This window comes from Rhipicephalus microplus, chromosome X, assembly GCF_043290135.1.
Source record: "Rhipicephalus microplus isolate Deutch F79 chromosome X, USDA_Rmic, whole genome shotgun sequence".
NCBI lineage: Eukaryota > Metazoa > Arthropoda > Arachnida > Ixodida > Ixodidae > Rhipicephalus > Rhipicephalus microplus.
The window spans coordinates 370,029,978-370,057,866 of NC_134710.1; the positions used below are offsets into that span (position 1 = coordinate 370,029,978).

Sequence of the window (27,889 nt, forward strand, 5' to 3'; positions counted from 1 at the left end):
TTGCAAGAAGCCCAGTAGCGCTTGCACGGTCTTCTTCTGTGATGATGAGTCTATACGATGGCGTAATATACTTTCCCCTGACCGTGGCTAGTCATATAACTTGTGGACAGTTGCATTTGATTATAACGTTGTGGTACATGTTAAATTCATTTCTCATTGACACGAAAAGCAGATGCTTTATCATAAACTCTCTACGAAAAGGAATGGTCACTGATATCTCAGCAGTAATCCTGGCAGCTTGCAGATATTGACATCGCGGATAATACATAATCGCAGGTATTGTGCGAATAAAGGAATCACTAAATTGTATAGCTTCGCGGAAAAAGATAATTGCACGTACACACTTCCCGTGAAAATTTCAAATGTTTATATGCGAAGGCGTTAAAGGTGAGCCCCGAATTCCCCGGTATTTAACAACTGCTACCTGCAAGCAGCAGAAGCAAATTTTATTTTGAAAACAAACAGGATTGATAAACAGCGCTAAGTAACAGGCACGACTTGCTGACCACTAGAACTCAGAGAATTCAAGCAACAGCTCTACTTTTAGAAGATAATTTTATCACGTTAAATACTAAATTACCAAAATTTTACGTGCTATTCAAGCAATGGTGTTAGTTGTAACGCTTTACCGCCAACACTGGAAACAAGACAGGCTTTCTTGCACTCATCACGCATAATACAAAGTACAAGATTTCTCGCAACACAGCTTCCCACACATTATACAGAGTGAGCATCCGCCGCTCATCAGTGTACGATTCAAGAGCAACCGACTCTCCTAGTGCTTGAGAAAAAAGTCTTTCGTTGTCCTTCTTGTCATATCCCGTGTAACGCAGCCTTTATCTCCAGACAGAAGAGCTACAGCTGAGCTGAGGCATGAAATTGTGCACCCAGGCACAATGCACCAACAATTGGTCCTTTTTTTTGCCGTCGCCATATTCAGGCATTTTAGAGAAACCCCAGCGCAAGCACCGATCGGCGAAGTACTTGTAAAGAAGCCACCGCCTGTGAAGAAAATAACAGAGCACCGGGCGCAAACCCTGCGAAGTCCAATACACATTATGCCTGTGCCGCTGCCCTCAGTGCCCCTAGCGGCATCAGCGCGCCGAAGGACCCTATCTCAGGCAAGCAAAAAGCGCTGAGCTAATCACACCAACGTTACCAGATATAGTAACGTTGCATCACACCTCCCCATTCTAGCCACCCCAGCGCGGTTGCTAGGTCTGTATCTCAATATGCGCACGAGAAGCGAGACGACGTCGTGAAGGTGGCCAACGGGGCCCTGCATATATCTGCCAGCGTCCGACACGCTACCCGCGTGAAGTCGCTCAGTACTCGCGCAGCGCGAGCGATGCACGAGCTGCGTGAGAGGCACGGCATGGTGGCTAAAGAATGATGATGAGTAATGACGACGATAATGAAGCTACACCACAGACCCCACCGCCACTATTTTGTTAACAAAAGCTTGCGAACAGTCGCATCAAAAAGGCGGGGTTATGAAAAGGTAAACACATTCGTCCAAATTACTTTCTCTTACATTGTGCGTGTCACTTTCGAAGCTTAATTATCTTCAACCTAAATGGCAGCGAAGTTAGCACACGCTAGGAAACATCCGCGCGCGACGCACTAGCTGCCACAGGGATATAGGCTCCACTGTGTTTGATTACATCAACGCCACTAAAAGATTACCGTGCTAGTGAACCATCATCTTTTCAAATCTTTACTTTATAATTCATAGCTATGTCTATCAAAAACAAGAGATGGTTTGACCGCTTGCTCAGCAAACATTTTTGTTTTTGGTAGTATTATTTTTAAACTACTTTTTCAGATTGGCTTCATTTTCATTTTAGTTTCATTTAAGTATCCTGCCGCCCGGTTCTTGGCCCATCCCCCTCTGTGGGTGAGCGCCATCCATAAGAGGTCATCAGCATCATCATCAGCACACGGCCGGCGTTCGAAGAAACGTTCTCCAACACCCGCTGTGAGGATCACCAAGTGAAACGTGACCGCTGTGAACTGGAAAGTCTTGAGACGCCAATAGGGCCGACTGTATAGAGGAAGACGATGCGAATCGCCGTAAGTGACCTACGTCGAAAGAGCTTAACACCACTTCTTACCAGAAATGTCGGCAATGAGGGGCCAGAGAACACGTGGGCAAGCCGCTTCCGCGGGCTCCCGCATGACTCCTAGAGGCACACCACCGTATTTCGGGCAACGTCAACAGCGAGCCGAGGCTCGACCGGAAGATCCATTCCCCGAAGCCGGCAGGGCCTTAACCATACCAGAACTCCCTTGCGACTTGCCCGACCGAATAGTGCCGAAGAGTGGCGTCACGACATACGTCATCGACGGGTTTGTCATCGAGGAGTATCTGCAACCTTTCTCAAGTACAACCACGGCAACGACGACCAGTATCATGGGGGCGCAGCCTTGCTATCGCGTCAGCAGCATGGCCGCACCGCCATCGACGATGCCGGGAACCGACCCGGGTACGTCTTGAGCCGTCACCATTAAGCGTGAACCTCCGGAGCCCCTGCAGCATGATTCTTCTTTCGTCGAGACGCCGGCCATGATCGAGCCACTACCGGGTGCTGTCACACCGAAACGGAAGACTCCAGACAACTCCGAGCAAGACCGGCTCCTCTGTCCCAGGCGCCACTGCCACCTCCAAGTCGGAGCTCGTCAATGGCACGCCACCAAAGGTCCTGTCGTCGTCTCCCCGGGATTCGGTGGCTTCGCAGGCATCGCCTGCGCTGCTAGTGACACCCCGGCAGCAGGGGCGGCGCCAGGGGGGGGCAAGGGTGGGCTGGAGCTTCTCCAAAATTCTCGCCTGCCCCCCCTATACCCACCCAAGTGCCTGGAAGCATATATTGAAAACCTAGTAGGAGCAGAGCTAGCTTGCCCCCCCGGAGGAACTCACTTTTCGTGGTTGCCCCCCCAGTAAAAACATCCTGGCGCCGCCCCTGCCCGGCAGGAAACCACGTTTCCACTGCATAATGGAGATAACTCGCCGGAAAAGTGGACTGTGGATGACGTGGCAGAATTCCTTTCCAGGATCCCAGGCTGCGAACACATCGCTGAGAAGTTCCGCCACCACAAGATTGATGGCGTCGCGTTGTTCCTCTTCAAGGAACACCACCTCGTGAAGATGATGAATGTGAAACTGGGACCGGCGTTGAAGTTGTGTGCGACCATAAATTCCCTTCACTAGGTGTCCCAAGACGATGAAACTTTTCGTGCGTGTCGGAAGATGGTTCAATGTGACATGATCGAAGGTAATGCAGACAAAAAAGAAACATGGAGTGACGCGGAAATGTCCTATTTATTTGCGCTGCTTTCGGTCTTGTCAATGCCAAAAATTGATATAACATTTTTTGACATTATTAAAAAGAAAAAAAAAGCCACTGCCACAGTTATCTGGCTCACTGTCTCCACCCCTGAATGACGCCAGTAACGCGAATTGAGGCACGTCACGCAAGCGTCGTGAAATCACAAATACTTCTTTTGCCTATTGGTGGTGCAGAGAAGTGAAATAACATTCCAGTCTGTCTAATTAAAGAGTTGTTACATCTGGTTACTTATAATTGTTTGACACCTCAGTTTTCTGTGGATTGTCTGCACTTGCGATGGTGAATTCATGGTTAACTTCATAGCAATATAGTGACGTCAGCAACGGTGGATCAGTAGTTACAGTGCTCGTACTGACCCAGGGGTCCTAGGTTCTATACCGGCAAAGGCGGTCTCACTTCAAAGAAGGCAAAAATGGTGGAGGCCCGTGTACTGTGCGATGTAAGTGCACGTTAAAGAACGCCAGATGGTTTAAACTTCAAGAGTCCTCCGCTGCGAGTTCTCGTAATCTTATCACTGTTTATAGACGTAAAACCCTAGATAATAATATTATTATTGTTAAGTCCGTGGTTGTCGTCGTCCCTTACATGTACTCCAGGAACGGTAGTGAAAGGAATAGGCAACCTCGAACAGTTAAGACAGCGCGGGGAACGACGCTAATGCATACGGCGGTGCCGAGCGTATCGGTGAAATAAACTGATCACGGCGGCTTCCCTTTGCTTCAAGGCATCGAAATAGCTTGCCTTGAAAGATAACATACTGCATTAGGTAGAAGCATTACTACTTTATAGACATCCTTTGATGCATTGATAACGCAGATACAACTAGTTTAGGTGGCAAGTATCCAACGTAAAGCCGCATCACACGTGCGTGGAAGAAGCGGCGAATCCCTATCGTCTGCTAGAACAAAAAAAAAATGGTTGAAAAGTTATTTAGCTGGTTTTTTAAAAATTGTTCTTTATTTTAGGCCAATATTGTTGTTTAAAAATTATTTCACTAAAGACAATGCACTCTTTTTTTATTTCGCAAGAAAATGTTTTTTTTTGCAAGTAATTCAAGCCAAAGCCATTCACAGCCATAGCCAGCTGTTACTTGTTTTGGTTCGTGTAGGTTTTCTGTGGTGTGGCTAGCCACCATAGTGTGGTGACTCGCCCCGTTACGTCGTGTAGAAGTTTCAAGGTAAAAGCATTATATTTGCGCATGGAATCTCCATTCCTCATTTGTGTGATTTGCGAAATTGCGCACAATTCCCGTGTTTCTTGGGGTGCCGATGAAGTTCGAGTCTCTCAAGGAATCGGCGAAATGCGTGGTGCTCCAAGGACTCCGAGGTGATGGCTGGGCAAGGTTCCATTTGGCGTTGCATAAGTCTGTTGCCAGACTTTGGGGTGGTTGTTGCCAGACTGCCGCTAAACTTGGCAGAAAATGTTTCTCCTGTAGTTGTGGCTTCTTCGTAAGTTTGGTGCTATCCGCGGTGCACTTCTTGGCTGAAAACTTTTCTCCTGTAGTTGTGGCTTCTCCGTAAGAGATTGATGCTATCCGCGGTGAATTTCGCGAGTGCATGAGCGACGCTGGCCGTTTTAATTAACGTAATGGACCGAGCCTAGCAGAAGTCGAGCGCGGCGCTGCTGCGCAATTAAGAGGCCGTTTTATTTCCGTTTTAATTAACGGAATGAACCGCGCATTACAGAATTCGTTTTCTTTACGGAATATACCGCGCCTAGCAGAAGTCGAGCGCGGTGCTGCCGTGCAATTAAGAGGCCGTTTCAATTCCGTTTTAATTAACGGAAGGAACCGAGCCTAGCAAAAGTCGACCACAGGATATCGGCGAGCGATCACCTCCATTAATCGAAGGAAAAGGTCTTTCACGTTGAGACGTGCAACGACCAAGTACGTCTCGAGAGGAAAAAAAAAGGAGCCTTGCCCCTGTCGACCCTGCATCGTGAGTGTCCCGCGGAGCTGGGACAGCTAGCTGTTTCCTGCAACCATTGTACCTGAAGTGTGGGTCTGCTCGTTTTTTTTTGCCGGGGCGATTGTACGTGACGACTTACTGCATCGTGGGTCACCATAATTAAGCCGAGGTCCTTGCGAATTCCCCATCACTCGGATGTCGGCGGCCGCTTCTGTGCTGTTTCCGACTGTCTGTCTGACGGAGAAGCCACAACTACAGGAGAAAAATTTTCAGCCAAGAAGTGCACCGCGGATAGCACCAAGCTCTTGCAAAAAAGCCACAACTACAAAAAAAATTTTTTGCCAAATTTAGCGGCAGTCTGGCAACAACCACCCTTCCAGTCTGGCAACCACTTATGCAACGCCAAATGGAACCTTGCCGATGGCTGTCGCCCGTCATCACCTCGCTCTCTTGCGATGCACGGACATTGTGCGCGTTACCGATTCGCTTTCACTACGCTGATACTTGCGGAGCCATGGCTCATCCGTACGGCTTCACGGAAGCGAGTTCCCGTAAATTGAGAACATGTGTGTGTGTAATGATGGAGTTGTTTTCTTATGTGCATTGTAGTAAGCAGGAAGCTAGCGGCGCTTGCTTTGTTGATAAAACAGAGCCTGCAGTGCCATTTGCGGCTGGACAGCATTTTGCTCGCTTTCAGGGAGGGTATAATCTTTAACTTGACTCAATTCACCTAGCGAACTACCTAAGTGGTTATAAGAAGCCTACATTCACAATGAAGTGAGAAAGTGGTTAGTGGTTATTGTGCACTTCAACACTGTCTTGAGCTAGTTAAACGTAATCATGTGTTTGCTCTGTGTTGGGAAAGATGTTCATGCAATCGTGCGTATGCATGCGCGTCGTCTTCGCTTGCCAGTGATGCTGTACCAGCCAGCATCCATGTTTGACGTCTGACTTTTAACTTGCATGCACCATGTGAGACTTCATATTATGCTAGATTTTAGCATTTTATACATTATAGTGCTATCAGCACGTAGTAAAATGCATTACACTGCTGTGTGGCAGTGGTGTGATTCTCACAGTGCTGGATTGTTGCTGATACAAGGATAGGTATGACACAGGAGTATTTCTAATCTGACTAGCTCATCAGGCATGTGAGTGTTTTAGCACAAACAAGACAAGGACATAAGAAAGACATCTAATGACAGGACCAGCGCGCATTTTTGCATCACGCCGCCACGGTGGTCTAGTGGCTAAGGTACTCGGCTGCTGACCCGCAGGTCGCGGGATCAAATCCCGGCTGTGGCGGCTGCATTTTCGATGGAGGCGGAAATGTTGTAGGCCCGTGTACTCAGATTTGGGTGCACGTTAAAGAACCCTAGGTGGTCAAAATTTCTGGAGCCCTCCATTACGGTGTCTCTCATAATCATATGGTGGTTTCGGGACGTTAAACCCCACAAATCAATCAATTGTTTTTGCATCGTCTTTCTGTTCTCGTCTTGGTTGCACTAGAACACATATGTTAGCAGACTTATAGCAACATGCTTTTCTTGCCTAATTTATGATACAGTACAGTCATGAGCAATACAAGTGGATACATTGAAATACGGTTTTAAAGGTCATAGTGACTAAAGCACAGTAGTGTTAGCACGAAGTAAAAAATGGGAGACATAAGAAGAATGCGGAATGAGCACAGACTGCTATCTGAAAAATTTATTGCACAAAACCTTGCGCTAAATAACATTAGCTACATACCTAGTACACTTGTGGGTCTGGTAAAATCTTAGTTAATTGTGGCACTTATTTTTTTTAGCCATACTCTCATTCACACTAGGTGTGCAGCTAACATTATTTTTCACTCAAGTTATTAAGCAGCATATTTTTCAGTTGACAGTCCGTGCTCGACCCACATCGTTCTTTTGTTTTGTCCCTTGTTCTTACATTGTGCTGTTTATTACTATGCAAACAAAAGAAACTCTCCAGTCAATTATAGGTTATAGTTCTTAATGTTAAAATTAAAAAGAAAATACTGGCCTGCTCTGAAGTTAGCGACTTTCCTTAGTTGTGTCCCTCTCTCCACTTTTATTCTTTTCGCCATTCCCGTTGGTGTGTTTTTTTTTTCATTTCATCCACACCTGCAGGTCCATTTCAGACTATTTAGAGACTATGCACCTGGCAGGTGTAGTATGGTTCATAACCCTAAATACTCAAACGAAAAGGTATTTATTTCTTGATGTTAACTAATTGAAATTTATATCAATACATTACTAATAATCATAGTATAAACTTGTATTCGGTGTTAGCTCTCATATTGCTCACGACTGTACTATGGGCAACGCACTTCAGAAATATTTCTTCCTAACCTAGTTGGTATTGCTTACTGCATGACATTTTGCCGCTAGTCAGTAACACACGCACGAGAGACATGAACATGACATGGCCACCCATGTCGTCGTGCTCGTGTCTTGTTTGTGTGTTTGTTTTTTTTTTACTTGTGGCAGAATGTCATACATGTATCATCTGTGTCGAATCAAACACCAACAGCAGCAAGCATTTGCTATGGGATAGTGCGCAACACCAAGTCACCACCATTGACAGGTGCGCACATTCGGTAGCATTGCGCACACTCACGCCTGTCCACGGTGATTTCTCGACGGTATGCACTATACCATTGTCAGTATTTGCCGTTAGAGTTTCATTCGATGTTGATAGTACATATAAAAATAAATGGTGCATAGTATACACACGTTTTTTAGCAAAGGAAACTGGGCTATTACATTGAAACCTAACAAAAGGCTGCTGCACGCTTACTTTCCACCTGTTTTATTGGTTTGAAATACATTTCAATTCCTCACCACACTGAAAGTAACACATCACATTGAGGGCAACATTCACTATTGTATGAATTCTGTTTTTTTAATATCAGGGTGCCTGAAAGGAGCCTGCACGAACGATGATGGTGCAAGTAGCCATATTTTGTCATAGCCAGTCGAGGTGGCAATAGAGAATGTGTGGGCGGCAGAAGCTCTTGCTTCTATTACGATGGTGCACTGCCGGATCAAGTTACTGTATATCACCTCTTGTCCTGTAGGGAGCATATATAGCTACTGTACTATGCGGCTGCGGGCGTCTTTCATCAGCATCGTTCTGTCATTATAACTTTGCCTTACTTTGCATGCAACTATAACAGCCCACAGCCGCGTGTGCTTCCCCAATTGTCATCTCAACTGGCTAAGGCAAGAAATTAGACACCTACTGTTCCACCACTGTTGGTGCAAGCTCTCTATAATATGCTTCTGCATTTGCATGTATGTCAGTGACTCCTAAACATTAGGTAAACAATGCTCATCTGTCCAATTGGCTGCAGCAGTGTGGAGGCCACAGAGCTGCTTTGCCAGTGGGAAGGGTGGAAATCCCTGAACATCCGTTCACCTACGCCACATTCGCTGCTTGGTCTTTTCATGGCATCTCAGTAGTCATGTTGGGTAACTAAAGCAAGCTGGTAAAGCAAGCTGGGTAACTAAAGCAAGCACATGCCTTCCACCTCATTTTGATTACATCATCGTACACTCTGTGGCTTGTAATTCCTAAAGTTTAACTTCCATTTGCTTTATATTTGCATCCTGATGCTTAAGCAGCCATGTATTTGTGACCATTTTTTCATTGTTTCCTTAATACAATTTCCCATACATGAAAACGAGGCCTACTAAATGTGGCTAAACAAAGTATTTCAATAATGACAAAACACATGAAATGTAGCTCATGGCTAGAACTGACTTATTTGTTTTTGAGTGTGTTGATAGTAGTGTAGTAGCAAATATGATTTCGTATTAAAAGGGGCATTCATGGCTGCATGGGGTGTGCCTTGCTGCTTAATAACGATGGCTATCGGTGGTCACATATACATCGAAGGCACATGATGTACATTTGAAACAGGATTAACAAGTTGCATAACATTGTCACATAATTTTTAAACAAATGCAAATGTCTCAAGCTTGCCACTTTGAATGGCCCTGAAACCACCCAAAGGTCGAAATTTATTTGTGGTGTTGCAGTGCAGTTGTGCACATCTGTAATGGTCGGATTTTTCTATGCATTTTGTGATACAAAAGAGGCTTCACTCATTTTGCTCTTTCTGTCTATACTTATTTGATTAGCTTGTCTCTCCTCCTAGGCAAGTGCGCCTCCTCACCATGCGAGAAGGTAGAGCTGTGAGTTGACGAACAGGTTTTGTGGGTGATGAGCAGGTGAAAGTGTGGACATCACGGAGAACAGTAAAAAGCTGGACACTGCCGAGTTCTGGACAGGAGAAGGGATTGTTTCTAGGAACTTGTAGGGTGCCTGTTACTTGTAGGGCTGTTCCTTTTGCCATTGTTGATCGTGATGACATTCTGAACTCGATGCATGTGTTTACTTGATATGTAAAGAAATTATCAGAGGTATTTTAGCAGTTATTTAAGCAAATGCTTCCAGAAATATGCTTAGCTAGCCAAAAACATAGCTTGCTCACACCTTGTACTTTCTACACTGCTTCAACGAGTTTTTGGGACGGGGTATACATATTAACGAGAGAAAAAAAAGAAAATAAACTCAGTCTCATTGGTCTTATGGCAGGAATCCCAAACCTGTGAAAAATATACTGAACTGCTAATACGGCTGTACATAATCCATTCACAATGAATATATCGTAATGAAAGGCAACAGATTCATTCTAAAGCTGTGGTTTGCATTAAACAGGACCAGGCTTAGTTGTTGCTCTTTGCGTTTTTGATGTTTCTGAGATGTGGGTAGGCATCATCTGGTGGTCATTACATTATTGGCAGTGTTAAAGTTCCTTCAGGTGCTTTGCTTGCATGTTGCAATGAGAGGGGTTTTTAGGACAAACTGATGTCATTTTGACCTGTATTGCTGAAAAACACTTAGAATAGTTGTGGTGCAAGTATTGCTATATGCCCATTTCCTTTAGGCAAATGGTTTGCGTACCCTGTGTTGTATGTTGATTTTTGATAAATTATAAATGCTCTTAAACCTTTGTTGACTATAGAGGTAATGTATTTTGAAAACATGTAATGGGAGACGTGAATGCAGTAGGGAATGGGCTTGAATAATTCACAAGAAATAATATACCTAATGTTACAAACTGTGTGCACTTGCATGTCTGCAAAAGCATGGTAAAAGTATGTAAACAGATTTTTCTTTCACTCCAAGAAAACATTGTGGCTTATTTACTATGTGGGAATGAACAGCTTGTGTCCTTTTTAACTCATGTCATCACTTGGTGGCCAAAAAAAGCATCAGTAGCATATCCTACCTTTGTCAGCCTACTCGTCTCTCTGAAACACTGAATCTCATTCGTCTTGACTGTGTGAGTCAGTTCCTTTTTCCTTAAGTGTTTGGGCGTGTGCGCATGTAGAAGGGGTGCACACCACCTGTCATGCCAAGTGATTCGTAGATTTTCCATTGTTTTTTACAAATAATGCCCCATAATCTGAAGCTGGCAGAATGAGTCAGTGTTTAAGAGTTGGCACTTGTCATGGTTGCAAGTAAAATATGTTTTGCAGATTCAGTCATTCTGCCACTTGCATGAGAAATGCTTCAATGATCTAATGTTGAATTCACTTTGTTAGCTTTGAATTGGGCAATTTTGCATTCCATTTTCATGCAGAATTGCATGGGCTTGAAGTCACAGGTCTTAGTGGAATGAAAAACATGCAACGAGCAAGGCTAAAAAGGGAGAAATTGCCAAGTATGGTCATCACAGAATTATGTTCACTTAAAATATTTGTCTTGAGCTGTATGTGTGTTTTTCAGCATAGGGTTCCCAGTTTCACAGCTTATGCAGACCACCTTGTGATATATGAGACTCCATTTTTTCAATTCAAAGGAAAAAAAGTCTCATAAAGGACAAGTTATTTTATATATTTACATGGTTTAAACATAAAACAGTTAAAGGCACTGACAACCATTTTTGTGGTACATGTTTGATTTGGTCCAATGGAAAGTCAACTGATCAGTGTCAAATCATGGAAAATAACTCTGAGTGCAATGTGGAACATCTTCATATTTTGGAGTCTGTGGCCACCATAAAGTTTTATACACACAACAGGCTACAAAAAGTTGGCAGTGAGCAGGACAGCAGTACATGTTTGTGCACTAGAGTTTAGTGCACATGCTTGTATTAAGGCACGTGCATGCATTGAGAAAGCATGTGTTGCGTCTTGATATGTCACACTAGTCACGAAGGCAAAGTTCTCAGCATCAACTGCTTTGTCTTGTAAGCAGATCAATATAGAGAGTGGATAGGTAATAACGTAATATCGAGCAGTATTGAGCACTAATTATGGTGCACAGAAAAGCATAAAACCATGTACAGCAAACAAAATGACTCAGAAGCACGACACCAAGCCTCTTCTGCTAGATTTCATGACTTGCTGTTTATTGGGAGCTTTGAACGCAATTTGAAATTATAACCCTACCTAAATATGAAAAGCATGTGCTAGGATTCGTGGTCTTTTTATTTCTGCCAGGATGTAATTGCACATTCTGGCTAGTTCTCAAACCCTTGAACGAATATTATTTTTGCATATTTTTCAGTGTAGTAGCACCGTCAAGGTCAACATAAGCCATTACATGAAAGAAGCTGTGCAAAGCATCCAGCTGATGTTGCTTCCCAGTGTATTTCGAGTTGTGGTGGATGAGCTGTTTTGTGCACAATTTCATAGTAAGTTAGCACCATCAAAAGCAAGTGCAGCCTAAAAAAAAAGAACTGAAATAGAGGTTGCAAATGCAGGGCCATAACTTCAAAAAAATATGCCTTGATCTGTCTAAAAAATGGGAGCGTTTTCTTCTGCTGTACGAATTTAGATATCATGATTTACAATTCTAAAGACCTTATCTACGACCTTGTGCAGATTTACTTCAAGCAGAAAGCCACAAGCTGCAAAGGTCTCAAGTAGAGACCAAGGACCCCCAAGCTCTGTGGGGAGATGAAAACCTGTGCCAGGAGTGCGATACCGGGGTACTTTGCTTCTGTTTCATCAAGGAGAATGAAGTGGACCATCCCCAGAGGGACTTCACACTTTGCAGTGTGAAAGTGTGTATATTTAAGCATTGCCCTGTCATAAGTGCTGAAATACGGGGTGAGATTCAACTGGGGTTGCTAGAATTATTAGGGTTGGTAAGCGGACAGGTTTGCCTAGCTTGGTAGTGTCTACTTTTTCACTGGTGGTGTTAGTGGCCCCAAATGGTGCTGCTGTTCAAAAGTTACAAAATGGTTGTGGCTGCCATGACAATTATTGCAGCTTTGTCACCTCGGTAAATGTGGAGATGTGTCGAGGAATGTTGCTTTCTTCTAGAGCTGCCAGAAGTTTACAGCATACATTCTCATGTATGAATGAAACTCAAGTAAAGGAACTGATCGGAGATGAAATGCTGTAGTTTTACTTCCTGGAAGCCTTACATGCAGACTTGTGTTTGTTATCATGAGTATCTTGGTTAGGCCAGGATGACCATTTTAGGGAATTATAGTGAATAATTGGGTGCCCGTTGCACCATGGATGCTACATAACGAATTGATCATGTCTAGTGGACCAGCTTCAGTGGCACACTGACTCTTTCACAAGATAGCGAAAAACTCTTTTAAGGGGAGATGCTACTCGAAGACACTTTTTCTTTAATATTCACCCTAGAGCAATGAAACTTGAGCTGTATATGAAACTTTTTATGCTGATTTCAAATATATAATTAGCTTCCTCGCAAGTTACACACTTTTAGCTCTGCAACATGACAAATTAAAAACGTTAACCCTTTTGCCCCTCTCTTTTCATCCCTGAAATTCTGTAATTTTTTATCATTCATAGTTCATAATGCTTCAAATAAAGTATAGAGTGCTAATAGCTAATTAGGAAGCACATACAAAATCTGTAATATGCGTGAAAAATAATAGACGTAAAAAGTCCATATTTCACCTACCCTAGTAAAGGTATACATACGATTTTTTCTTTATACGACAAAATATTTAAATTTAAACTAGATAATTGCATTTGTCATACTTTGGAAAAAGTTTGGGCAAAATTTCATGCAGATCCGAGCACTAGAAGTGCCCGGTAAAGAAGGAAGACATTAGAAAAAATGGCAAAATTTGTGTTTTGAGAAAAATGAGTATTAAAGTTAAAATTGAGTTTTTATTTATAAAATAATTATTAAATCAGAATATATTTGCACACCAAAAAGAACAATCCTTCTTGTAGTGGCCACTTCGACTAAAATACGCCAGCACCATGAGTTCGTCCCTCTCGACGTTTTCGAGCAGACTCCTCACAGACATTTCGCTCACAGCCAGGGCCATGAAACGCTTGCCAAACTTCTGCTCCATCTAGCAGAGTCTTGTGCCAACTGCGAGCTAGGAAGAAGTTCGACAGGATTACGAAATCCAAACTAAGTCCAATGTCATGCCATTTTGCAGCCATGTTTGTGCTACATACCGTCGTACATAATGGCATTGTCGTCCCTGCTAAGTTCTCTCACTGCGAGGTTTTTCGACCTCTCAAGGTTAGCACTGACGTCAACCATTGCCGCATCACGAACTTTCCGGCTGACGGGTTTGAATGACTTTGATGCATTGGCTTTTGCAAGCCAACAACTGCCGCAAATCGTACCAGCTGCTCGTAGCCTATTCCTACAAAGCGGGCTGCACAACGGCTGTCACTTGCGAGCAATGCCTTTTTTCATTCATAATGGAGATAATTACACGAGAAAAGCATTGTTCAGCTCCGCTGCTGGACTAGACATGGACCCCGCAAATAAATTTCACAGCACATACAGGAACGCAGCGGCCAATGGCGGACCCGATTCGTACCATGTGATAAGCCAGTCGCGGCGTTCGAAAAATGCGCAGAAAAGTGATTCTTTTTATTACTTCTTGTGCTGCATCAGCGAGAGAAACTGTTGTTATTTGAAGAGTGAGGCCCGACTGTTCGATTCATGCGATCAACAATGGCTAGCAGCGACGCAATATCGGCGGCAAGGTGCTCGAAGACTGCACACTTTCGACCTTTTAACAGGCACCTTGTGTTCTTTAGATGAAATTTTAAAGCATTACCAGTTAAGTCTCGACCTGTAATATTTTTTTTATAACAGTAGAGGTACTAATCTTATCAAAACAGGCGAAAATTAAAAAAATCGGTAATTTCGAAAAAAAACTCGTGTTTTTCGACCAGTATCTCCCCTTAAATATATGGTCTCAATGTTGAGATGATGTTATTTGCAAGAAATCCACATAAACTTTTTCACTGAATAAACCAATGCAGCATAGATTGCTTATACGGTAAGTTGCTGGAAGCACAATTATCTGCGCTCTAAGCAAAACCACCCTGTAAAGAAAGTGACATCTTCGAAAGGCTGTAGGTCTCCAAAACATGACCAACAGGCAGTGTCGTGAATTGGAAAAATATTTAGTAGTGTAGCATTTCATTCAATGCTTATGCTTGAAAAAAACTGCGACGACGCCTTGTGCTCGTGCCCAAGTAGCACGAAAACTTGTTTGAGCAACTGTGGTGTCATATCCTTTGAGTTTCCTTTGTCATATTCATAGAATGTCTCCATGGCCAACACTTTACTAGTGATCACTTGCAAGGTTGCCACCAGATGCCTGAAGCAATACTTTGTAGTGTTAGTGTGTGGTTAGACTGTCAAGGCTTGTAATAATTCAAACTTCTCATGAAAGTTAAAGCATTTCCAAAAAGAATTCTTGAAAAAAATTGGTTGTTGTATTGTCAATTATTAAGATTTGTCACTGTGTTATGCGTTAGCAAGCATGCAGCCACAGCCTCGTTGACGAAGAGAACAACGGAGCTGGAAGCAAAATCATTCACAGAAATGCAATGAACATATGCAATTCTTTTGGCACCAACAGTTGTAGGTGTGCAAGAAATAAGCACATGCGAAGGAACCAGCACGATAAATGCAACCACGAACTGCGCACACTCCCTCGAGAAGTAACGTTGATAATAAGTCAACATCAGTACATTGGCAGAAACCAATATCAGTCTTGAATGGTTTACTTTCATAAGTATAAAAAGCAACATGAAAACATGTAGCACACAAAAAAGGCACAGGCTATTTAGTGTTCGAGGTTGATGGTAGGTACAGCGGGTTTTCTTTAGGGTACCTGGATCCCCGCCGTCGTCCGCATAGCTGATCTTTGCCAGTCAGGGGACACATCAAGAGAGAAAGAAGGAAGGTTTATTTATATGATAGTTGAAAGATGAAACTGTACAGAAATTCAGTCATTATTTACAAAATGTTTTCGGCTTTTATAGCCCGCCGTCTCCTTACACGGAGGTCCGAAAAAGGCGATGACCACTTTCGCCACAAACCAGGTGACGAAGTCTTAGTGGTCCACCTACCAAAAAGGGTGCAGATATTGAACCACTCGGTTGGGCGAAAAGGTCTAATGGTAGCACGAGCCCACCACACAATGACGCACCTAGCCCACGTCTTGAAAACGTCAAAGGGCGAGGAGGTAGAGTCTGGTGGAGGGGGAAAGTTGAACTTTTCTGGAGAGTTGGTCGCTGACACGAATGTCAGCAGTGGTCCAAGGCAGCGTTTTGCTACATTTTTGCCAGTTTTCCGAACTCGGCAGGCCAGATGCTCAATCCCCGAGAACTGCGACGACTTCCCATGCTTCCGGACTGTCGGTGCTTTTCTGATGATTTCGCGTCGGAGACGACAGCCGAGTCCAGAGGTTGACTCCATGAGAACTGCCACAGTGGCGCGGTCCCACGCTGTTCGAACCCGTTCAACAAAAGGGTTGTTTCGCGAAGCTTTTGTTGTGACCTGGCCACTACCTGGGACACCTACTGGACAGCGTCTAGCTGACTGGGCGCCGATGGGGTTGAAAGCATCGTAGGAAAATAACCCGCTGCACTAAAATTTTGACGGAATTTCGTGCTGCAATAGGTACAACACTCGTGAAAGAAGACGTAAATATTTTTAAAAATTGAAATGAACCGCTTTGTCATATAATGTCAAAAAGCTGCAAAAATGAAGTGGCCTTTCGTTCCCTTAAACGGCTATTTTCAGACAGTCTACTCAGACCATCCGCATTGCTGTGCAATTTTCCTTTCTCATAACGAACCTCGAAGTTATACTGCTGGAGGGTGAGGCTCAATCGGAGCAAGGGACCATTTTTGTGGGACATTTGATTGGGCCATGTCAGGGAACAGCGGTTTGTTTCAAAGATGAACCTCGCTTTGTACAAGTAACATGACAACTTTTGGGCTGCTCAAACTAAGCAGGCACATTCTTTTTCTGAAGCCCTATAGGCTTTTTTTTTCAGACTGTTAGTTTTCAGCTGGCATAGAGAATAGGGTGCTCTTCATGGTCATCGTTAACCTGGCAAAGCACAATGTCCCTGTTGCTCGTGTTGCACTGAACTATAAATTCTTTTTTTACCATAGTCCGGTGCACGTAGCACATGTCGGGAAACGAGTAAGGCTTTAAAACCCTGAAATGCGGCTTCTTCGTCCTTATCCCATTTCACGCTCTTAGGCTCCCCTTTTCTCAAGGCGTCCGTTAGTGGACTTGCTCTCTGCAAAAAATTGGTGATGTAACACTGGTAGTACTCCACAAGTCCCAGGAATGACCGAATATCGGTCTTTGTACGTGGCCATGAAAAACCGGTCTGTCTTTAGTTCGGCCGGCTGTCTCCTTCCTTTCTCCACAATATGACCTAGGTAACTGACTTCAAAGCAGCCAAAATTTCATTTTTCAGCTTTCATTGTCAAACCTGCCTCTCTCAAGCGCGAAAATACCTTTTTTAAGTGCTTAAGGCGATCCTCCCAGCTGTCAGAAAACATTGCGACATCTTCAAGGTATAGGAGTGCAAACTCTTACAGTTCTTTCATTGCGATGTCCATTAACTTGGAGAAGCTGAAAGGCGTGTTTTTCAGCCTAAAGCTAAGAACCAAGGGTCTAAAGGTGCCGAAAGGTGAAATGAATGCGGCATAGCGGCTGCCAGTATCCTCTTACAAGATCTAGCGTGCAAATGTATTTCACCGCACTGACGTGGAAATGTACTTCACTGCACTGATCCACAATATTTGGGATGGGGCACAACTGATTCCTAGTGATAATTTCCTGTAGTCTACACATAGACAGGGGTCTTTATTAGGGGCTTCCACAAGTATTAGTGGAGATGTGTTGTCACTTTTAGCGGGCTCCAAGCTCTAACATGCGCCGTAGTTCGGCCTCCAAAATATCTTTTTGCCTTGGAGACATTCGGTATGGCTTGGATCTTACAGGTTCGGTCGATGTCAATTCTATTTCGTGAGTTATCCATTCTGTTTTACCCGGCGGACGAATGAACCTGTCGATGTACTGCTCTAGAAGTTCTTTTAGTTCCTCTACTTGTTCAGTCTCAAGAGTTTTACCATTTATAGAGGAAGCTACAACCTCTTCCAGGCTCATTTCCGAGTCGGAAGTTCTCGTGCATTCAGATTGAATTTCTTTGGGCTGTTGTAGAGAGAGGTTCACAACTCCCTGACGTTCTATGTAGGGCTTCGTCAGGTTACAATGGTAGATTTTCACCTCTTTTCTTCGACCTGGCACTTTCAACTTGTAGTTTGTGTCAGAAAGCCTATGCATCACCCTGACAGGCCCGTCCCAATGAACTTCCACTTTGTTTTTTTTGCGACGGTTTTAAAATCATTACTTAATCCCCTACGTTAAAGGTTCGCAGTCTCACATTCTTGTCGTAGTAATGCTTGGCCGTCTTTTGAGCCCTTTTTATGTTCTTTTCTACCAGCCCTTGTGTCGTACTTAGAAGCTCTAGCAACTTCAGCACGTTTTCGACCACTGTTTGACTCTCCCCATTTTCTTCCCACATTTCTCTAAGCATCCTTAGTTGGGAGCGCAACGTCCTGCCATACACTAACTCTGCTGACCAGAACCCTGCGGCCTTATGAGGTGCCGTAAGCAAGGCAAACAAAGTAACCAGAAGATAGCTTTCCCAGTCTTCCTTTTACTCATAACAGAGTGTGCGCAACACTTGTTTCAACACCAAATGTCATCTCTCGACGCTGTTTGATTGAGGATGGTATACGGAGCTATGTATCAGTTTTATCCCGAACTTCTGCAGAAAAGTTGCAGTCAATGAGCTTGTGAAAACTGACCCTTGATCAGCGTGTGTTTCTGCTGGAAAGCCGACTCTTGTGAAGACTGAGAGGGGCGCATCTACTATTTCTGTCGAAGAGAGCTCCTTCAGAGGGATTGCTTCTGGAAAATTCGTGGCTGGGCGCAGCATGGTGAACAAATACCTATAACCAGACTTAGCTCTCAGCAGGGGACCCACCGTGTCAATTACCATACGTCGAAATAGTTCTGACAATATAGGTACCGTTTTCAGCGGAGCTTTCCACCCTTTCCCAGGCTTACCAACGCGCTGGCACGTGTCACATGATCTTACGACTTCCTCTACATCTTTGAAGCACCTCGACCAATAGTATTCAGTTAACAATCTCTCTTTCATTTTGTTTATTCCTAGGTGACCAGACCAGCTGTTTCCGTGGCAGAGGTTCAAAAGATCCTCTCTGTATTTTCTAGGAACGACCAGCTGATCTAGACCCCTTCCTGTCTTATCCGTGTAGTGCCGATACAACAGGCCTTCTTTTTTATGCAACGTCACGTTGCCCCTAGCAATCATCTTTTTAGCGCTAAACTGCAGTTTAGTTAAGCTAGGGTCACTGTTTTGCTCAGCGGCCAGCGATTGTCTGTTTACCTTCACTAGCCGGTCAAAGTTCTTAGCTGCCGGCGACTATACTGACCCCTTTTTGCTTGTGAATGTGTCGGCTGGCTTTCCCTCTAGATCCCCATCTAGCTCTGCTGATAAAGCCTCATGTTGCCGATCAGCTGGCTTTTCATCTAGGTTATGATCTAATTTTGTTGATAAAACTTCATTTCGTTGATCAGCTGCAGGTTCTCTCTGTGCCCCTGAGCGGTGACCTAGGCCCGTGTCTCTTGCCATTAAAATTGTTTTTTCTGGTGCGATAGACGCCAATTCACATGCTTTGGCACGAGTCAGCGCTTGAACAGTTCCTTCTCCAAGTTTCTGACCTTGCTTGCGCAGTATCCTGTCGGACCGTTTCGAAAATATGCACGGGTACTGCAACGTTAGTGATGTTAAGACAGCTGCCTCTGTCACAAGCTTTCCGAACAGCCCAGTGATCGTTGCTTTTGCCATAGGAAGACGGACGCTGTTTTCCTCTACAACCTGTTTGATCCATGCCACTTCTCCCGTGAAGTCATCTACAGTAATGTAAGAAGGGTGGACAATGTCCGTGGTGGCGCCGCTGTGCCCGAGTACTTTGAAGGGTTTACCGTTTATCTACAGCTCATGAAGATATGGGCGTAAAAGCTCTATATTATCGTCACTTTCATCCATGTCGGATAAAGCTACCTTAGACTTTCTGCACTTTGCTGCGATATGGCCGGTCTTCTGATAATTATAGCATTTAATAGATTTGAAAGCCTCAAGCTTCTTTCTTTGCCACTGCTGACATGTCCCACTGTTCGAGCTTTCCGTCTTATTTTTTGGCGTACTTGTTTCTACCTCAGGATCGCTTAACTTTTTTCACCTGCAAGCCTTTCTTGAATGTAAACTCTTTCTGTGACCCCTTTCATCCGTCCGGCCCTTTGTACTCGATGCTCAGTTTTCTATGCATTGTGTATTCTTCGGCTAACTCGGCCGCCTTTTCTACAGTGTTTACATTATCTCTGACTTGCACCCACAGCCCCATATTCTGAGGTATGCTTCCGTAAAACTATTCTATGCATGTGGTTTCAATAACCTTGTCTCTACTCTCGTGGGTTTCCGCACATTTTTACCACTCGATTAGGTTTCTCCTTGTGCCGCAAGCAAACTCTGAATATCCCTCACTATCTTTCTTTTCTGTGTTTCGAAGTCTCTGCTTTAATCCCTTGGCTGAAAGGCGGTACTTCTTGAATAAGGCAGCCTTAACCTTCTCATAATCATCTGCCTCTTGCGCACCGAGTCTCGTGATCACTTCAGTGGCTTTATACGGCAACAGAGAAAGCAACCGCTGTGGCCATGTACTCTGAGCTAAGTTCAACCTCCCTCAGGTCTGTTCAAAACTCGCAAGGAATACACCTACGTCATTCCCAATTTGAAATTGAGACATTTATCCATGCAGTATGATTCTATCTTGCTCGCTCGTTCTGGAGCCCCTCCACTCGCTTGAGCCAAATGTTCGTTGTCATTATCTAGAGCAATTTTCCGCAGCGTTCTCTCTTTTTTCCTGTTCCTCTCTCTCCCTCCTTTTTCCTTTCCTGTCTTTCTCTTTCCTTCTCTTTCTCTGCCTCCCTTTTGAAAGCATTCAACGCCAATTCAATCTCCTCCTCACTGGCTTTTTGCAAAATCAGCTTTAAAAGTTGTGACCTTCCCAGTTTTTCCTCAACCTCTATACCTAGGTCTTCACAAATATACACAAGTTCATCTTTTAGTAGTCACTTACCCTCCATGATTGCTGTTATCCTTTGGTCCTGCATCTCACACCAATGTAGGAGATCCCTTCAACTCGCTCAGTCCTCAGACTACGTGATCTTCCTAACTCCGAATCACACATTCGAGCTTATACTCTGCTAACACTAAAATAAATGAAGCCTGGAAAGTCAAAGCAAAGACCAATCACTCAGCACAACACAGCACCATGTCGCGAGGTCCATCCCACTGCTGCGAACCAGTTGGTAAGGGTTCGAGGTTGATAGTAGGTACGGTGGGTTTTGTTTAGAATAGCTGGCTCCCCGCCGTCGTCCGCATAGCCGATCTTTGCCAGTGAGGGGAGGTGTTAAGAGAGAAAGAACGAAGCTTTATTCACGTGTTAGTTGAATGATGGAACTGTACAGAGATTCAGTGAATATTTACAAAATGTCTTCGGCTTTTATAGCCCGCCGTCTCCTTACACGGAGGTCCGAAGAAGGCGGTGACCACTCTCGCCACAAATCAGGTGAAGAAGTCTTAGTGGTCCACCCACCAGAACAACGTTACTAGATAGCTTCAGTTGTAAAACTCTCCCCATGCGCCGCGCGCCGCCGGCGTCTCCTTTTCTCGGCGTGCCGCGAGAGGGCGGGACCGCCGCATTTTGCTCTACCCGGCCGCTGTTCATCGCGTGCAACGGCGCTTCTCCCAACGCCGCTTCGGTCTTCTCTTGACGTTAGCGCACGATAACATCAAAGATTACCCGCTACCCGTCAAGTTGTCCGCGTCCAGACTACATCTAGGCCAGAGTACTTTCCAGTAGCTGCTCAGGATCGCTTAATGTGGGGCAGAAAAGCCGTCCGTTACGGCTCATTGCATTGCTTTCTACAACAGGTCAGCCGAAGCGCATCGTAGTTTGCGCGCGCTTGCGTCGGCTGCTCGCCGGCAGTCAACCACGAACGTGAACGGTCTGCCGCAAGCTGGTAGCATGGAATAAGCCTCCGTTAAAACTTATTTTAATTGTCTCTTCCGAATTTTATAAAAAATCACGAAACCGCTCATTTTGTTTCCAGCCAAAGAAGCAAGGTCACCATTGCAGCTACGTCATTTAGTGGCTGTAGTAATTATGGCCACTCGAAGACGAAAGTTCCCGATTGTCTCGACGTCCTTTTTGGAATAGTACCTTTTCCATGTCTTGCTCTGACAACAGTTAGCTTTACCAAACGCCACCAAGAAGCGACATTTATGCAAAAGGCGAAATAGCTTTAATTGAAAGAATTATTGAGTCAATTAACTGACGAAGTTAAACCAGCTTACATGTCAATAAGCATAATGTTCTTTTCAGCAATTTATTGGTTTTCACAGTGCACACTTTACGGCAGACACAAAGTAGAAAAATATATGCAACGTTTTTTTTTATTTACCATCAACTCCACACCTTTTTTGCTTGAGGTGAATATTGCTACAATATACCAAAGCATGTTAAGAGAAACAAAGTAAGTAATGAATAGATACATGCAAGCATTTTTATTTACAAATCAACTCCACATCTGTTTTGCTTACGGTGAATATGGCTACAAAATACGAAATCATGTTGACAGAAAAAAAGTAATGAATAGATACATGTATGCAAGGTTTTTTTTTTCATTTACAACAAACTCTACAACTTTGCCAGCGTGCTTACAGCAGCTTAGCGCGTTTGCGCGCCGACTTGACCTGCACATTCAAGGCACGCTCTCGCTGAAGGAATCTGGAATAGAAATGCATGCGCGTCACCAAAAAAAAAAAATATCCAGTGAAAGCTCCTTATCCGCACGCGGGATGGCCTTATTTCAAAGCGAGTGAAGCGTCGCATCTTTGGGAGCCGAGAAGAAGTGCCTGTCCGTGTTGTTCTTCTAGCTGCTGTAGCCACCGGTACACCCGGGAACAAAGCAGGTCGGCATTGTCGGCCTCAGCCTCACATGCAGAGGCCCACAGCAATGAAATAGTCGCTGGAAAATCACTAAATGTGCCACTCGAACAGCATCGCTCATTCAGCACTTCTGAAAACGACCGCGCGAACAAGAAACGCCGAAGACCGGGGCACCGAATGCGCCGGCTACTGCGGCGCATAAGCGAAACCGCCTGCGAGCGCCCCGGCAACCGAGCCGGTTGCGACTGCAGCGCCACAGAGAGAAAGATCGGTGGCGGTTCCGGGCAGCGCCGGCCAGTTTTACAACTGAAAATAATCTAGTAACGTTGCACCAGAAAGGGTGCACATATTGAACTACTCAGCTAGGTGAAAAGGTCCAATGGTAGCACGAGCGCACCACACAATGATGCACCCTGCCCTCGTCTTGAAGACGGTAAAGGGCGAGGAGGTAGAGTACGGTGGAGGGGGAAAATTGAACTCCTTTCGGGGAGGTGGCCGCTGACACGAACGTCAGCAGTGGTCCAAAGTAGCGTTTTGCTACAGAGTTGCCAGAGGTTTTCTGAACTCGGCCGGCCAGGTGCTGAATCTCTGAGAACTGCGACTGCGACGCCTTCTCATGCTTCCGGGCTGTCCGTGCTTTTGTGACGATTTCGCGTCAGCGGCGACAGCGGAGTCGCTAGGTTGACTCCATGAGAACTGCCACAGTAGTATCATCCCATGCTGTTTGAACCCGTTCAACAAAAGGGTTGGATCGCGAAGCTTTTGTTGTGACACGACCACTACCTGGAACACCTACAGGGCAGCGTCTAGCTGACAGGGCGCAGATGGCGTTGAAAGCATCCTAGTAGACCGGCTTACGCCTAATGGCGGCTGCCCAGACGAACTACCAGGCCAAACGTTACAAGGCTAAGTAGGAAGACGGGATGATGCACTCACTTTGAACAGTAGTCAGTGCGCTTGTCGACAGAAGGAAACAACGTAGGCGCGGCTGACGGTGATGGCTGTCAATTTTATGAGTGAAGTGAGATTGAACATAAAACAGGAGTGGCCCAGTGTACTAGAAATGTAATTGACAGGATGTAAGAATAGGCTTGTTGGTGGTGATACATCAAGAAAACGTGACACACGTTTGAACTCAGCGCGTCGTCCTGTTATTTTTGTGCGCTACACATTTTCACTATATATCACTACCAACAAGTCTATTCTCACATTTTTTCAAGTAACATTTCTAGTGCATTGTGCGTCTCTTGTTTTACGTTCCACCTGACTTCGCTCGTTAAGTTGACAGCCATTGTTGACTGCCGTACCCGGGTTGTTTCGTTCTTTCTAAAGGCGCACTACTACAGTTTGAAATCAGCGCATTGTCTCGTCGTCTTTCTTAGTCCGTTTCTTTTTTGTGCTCCGCATGTTTTCATGATGTACTACCAAAAAGCCCATTCTTACATCCTGCCGCGCCACAGTGGTCTAGTGGCTAAGGTACTCGGTTACTTACCCACAGGTCACAGGATCGAATCCCGGCTACGGCGGCTGGATTTCCGATGGAGGCGGAAATGTTGTAGGCCTGTGTTCTCAGATTTGGGTGCACGTTAAAGATTCCCGGGTGGTCCGAATTTCCGAAGCACTTCACTACGGCGTCTCTCATAATCATAGCGTGGTTTTGGGACGTTAAACCCCACAAATCAGTCAAATCAATCAATCAATCATTCTTACATCCTCACAAAAAGCATCTTTAAAAGTAATCATGCTATAGATGCTATGTTTACATTATGAATTTGGAAGGCAGCAGTTTTTTTTATGGTTTCTAGAATTATGACGCTTGTTGCGTGCATCGCTCATCCAACAAAACAGTCGAGCCAGGCCAAGCAGAGAGAAAAAACCTTGTGGCAGCTCTATTGGTCGCTCGATCGGCTCAGAGCGGACTTTGTGATGTATCATACAGGAGCAGTTCCAGAATAGATTGGATGCTGTAGCAGCTGTGCTGGAACCAGGGGTAAAGGGTATACCAGCCGGGAAACGCAGCAAGGAAAAGTCTAGCAGTGGGTTTTACTGTACCTCAATACAGAAAGACGCTGTTTCTACGCAATACCATGGCTACGTGAAGAGGTGTGCAAACGAGCCTAAATACATCATCAGTGCTCTCACTTGCTCAATCTTTGTGTTGTCTCGTGCAAGGCATAGTAAAACACATGGCTTTGCTATGACTAAGGTGCCTATGTGGTGCGGGATTGTGCAACGCATTCACCTTGTTTTAATTAGTATGCTACACGGCTATGGTCATGAACTTTTCAAACTTAATGTCGGTTAACTGCTGTGACAGCGACAAATTTATCCAGCATGGAAACAGTGCACCAGCAAAGCTTTTGAACCAGGCGAGCACTTCATTTAATGCAAAGGTTTCCACCAGAACGTTGGTGCACCAATGCCCATACATAGCAAGAACCAATCAAACGTGTACATTCATTGTGAATTTTGTCAGATCTGCCTGCCTTTATCTTGCTTTTTTATGCAGCCCTATGCGAAGACGGTAGTTTCAGAAAGTTGGTACATTGATTTTTGAAAGAACGAAAAAATAGCAGGGAGAAAGGCGACAAATGCCTGTAAGCATTTAAGTTTTTGTTGAATTTTTAACTTCAACAGTTTTCAGCGGCATGCTAGTTTTTCAGGCACAGTATGTTTTCAGCTAAATAGTTCTACACAAACAGGTTGCATAAAAGCTAGCTTATATAGAGGCAAATGCAAAGGAATCGAGGATAACAAACAGGGATGTTTTTTTTCTTCTAATTTTGAGGCCATCCACATATGCACTGCGCTTTTTGTGGTGCGGTTCATGAAAGGCCAGGTGAGCATAGTCCTATTGGGGCCATCAAACGCTTAACAGAAAATTTTCAATGACTTGTGTATTTGGAATCCTGGCTGTCCATTCAGTACTCTACGTCAACTTGTTTCATCGTCCCAGTGATAGCTATAAAAGAACTGTTTTGATACTTCAGCTTGTGTTCCTTTCCACTCTTCAGCTCACACCATATTGAATCTGCCAATCAAAAGTCTCGTTTACTAAACATGGGGACACGACATGAGGTCCACTGAGCAATAATTTGCCAACATTCAGAGCATCGTACCGTTTCGACTGGGGCCCCGTAATGACGTCACACATACGAACTGTGCCGTCCATCTGACACTAATGCACGAGAGGGTGACTTGATTGCTATAGAAAGTTGCAAAATGAGCTTTTGCAGCATGCGTCCAAATGTATATCCCTCAAGCACAAAAGCTGGGGCAAGCGCCGTTCAGACACCTCTCCTATTACTCCACCACAGTCAGCCTTTGCATTTGGAGCACTACTGGGAGCTAAAAAGTTGCAGTATTCTTTTATTCCTTCCTAGCTTCTGCATAAACTTATTTTTTTCTAGCAAGCGAAGGTTAATAGTACACTCATGATTTCAAATATCTTGGGGTGACGTCACCTCATTGGTGTGTATTACAGCCATTGGTGCACATTGTCATTTTAGGAATGCTAGAATTTGAGTATTTCAAATGGGTGTCAATAAATATAGACTGAATATTGCACTCTGGATATTTAGAAATTAGCATGTCTTAAGACATGGAAATTGGTGTGCAGACGTTCTGGTGGCTACCATCGCATTTAATAAAATTCTTGCCTGGTTCAAAAGCTTTGCTGCTGCACTGTTTTCATCTTGGTAAAATTCGTCACTCTAAAAGCAGTGAACTGACATTAGTTTTGGGAAGTTGAAGACCATAGCCATGTAGCATGCTAATTAAAACAAGTTCAATGGATTGCATAATCCCGCACCACATAGGCACTTTAGTGGTTGCAAAGCCATGTGTCAGCTATGCACTGCACGAGGCAACACAAAGTTTGAGCAGGTGAGAGCACTAAAGATGTATTGAGGCTCGTTTGCACACCTCTTCACTCAGCAACATTATCGTATAGCCACAGTGTCTTTCAGTTTTCAGATAAAGTAGAAAGGCATGGCTACAATTTTACTGCTTCAAAATTTTGAAGCAGTAAAAGTTACCAATGGGTGGCTATTTTGAGCCTGATTTTTTGGTTGTTGTAATCATGGTAGCTTTAGTAAAATTGCAATGTGCAAGTTAATTGTTCTCTCAAAGATAAAATCTTGTATTATAATACTCAGAAGTCTGAAGGCATTTTTCTATAAACAAGTATGATCATTATGTGCAACTTCGTAAAGGGTCATTTCATTCTACTGCACTTTTTAAATTATGAATTGTGCAGTTATTTTAAATATTACTAGTTGAAATGGTATGTGCACATAGTATGTGCCAAAGTGTCTACACTTTTGTAGATAGCACATTTACCTAACTTTTGTTTGCAATTGATTTCATTCTTTCTGCTCTCGACCATAGCATTGACTTTGGCCTGTTTCAGGTGCTTTCGAATTTGACTCGGACAAGTTGCGAAAGGAGTTCTTCAACGGCAGAGCGGTGACAGAAGCATGAGCTGATACCCAGCAGACAAGCTGAATATGTCATAAAAGTGGTGGAGAAGAGAAGACAATGCTTGTGTGGAGGTGCGTGCGGGGACTTGGCTCTGTCATCTCTCACGCTACACTGTTTATACTTATTCTACACGTGTAAATGTGTGCTGGGACATTGTGCTGTATCTCACAGTGCAGTAATTTTATACTGGTGAAATAAATATTTTTTTTTGCTCTACTTGATACATGAGAAACAACTGTACAATGTCAAAGCCCTGCTACAGAATATAAATTTCATTTTTCCCTAGTGACCGGTACAATATCCTAAAAGGATCTAATGCGCAAGCTGTATATATCGAAGCCATATCATGCGGTTTGCATCTTGCCACAATTTCTAGATCGTGGGATTGAATACATGCTGTGGTAGCCACAGTTTCGATGGAGGCAAAAATGCTTGAAGCCTCTGTATTTAAACTTAAAAGCGCATTGAAGAACCCCAGCTGGTCGGAATTTCCGGAATCCTCTACTATGGCATTTCTCACAATAATATTGTGATTTTGGGACAATAATCTTCAACAGTTATTTGACCAGAATTCTGCATGACCAGCCATATCATCTAGCCTCCGTAATACCACATTTCCATTTATATGGATGCCGTATATGTGAAGGCTTTTATGCGGATGCCGCATCGTGCCGATCCATTTCATGCAAATCCATAATATCATAATTGCATATGTACAGATCCGTACCCTCCATACGTACAAATTTTTTCA

At 44.1% G+C, this 27,889-nt stretch overlaps 1 long non-coding RNA gene across 1 annotated transcript; it reads left to right on the top strand.

Annotated features, from left to right (window-relative positions):
* Nucleotides 1-4,451: 4,451 nt before the first annotated feature.
* LOC142777300 (uncharacterized) lies at nt 4,452-27,272 on the top strand. The gene is made up of 3 exons (XR_012888020.1): nt 4,452-4,524; nt 12,163-12,344; nt 27,068-27,272. It is a non-coding gene; the product is annotated as an uncharacterized LOC142777300 (long non-coding RNA).
* Nucleotides 27,273-27,889: the final 617 nt, after the last annotated feature.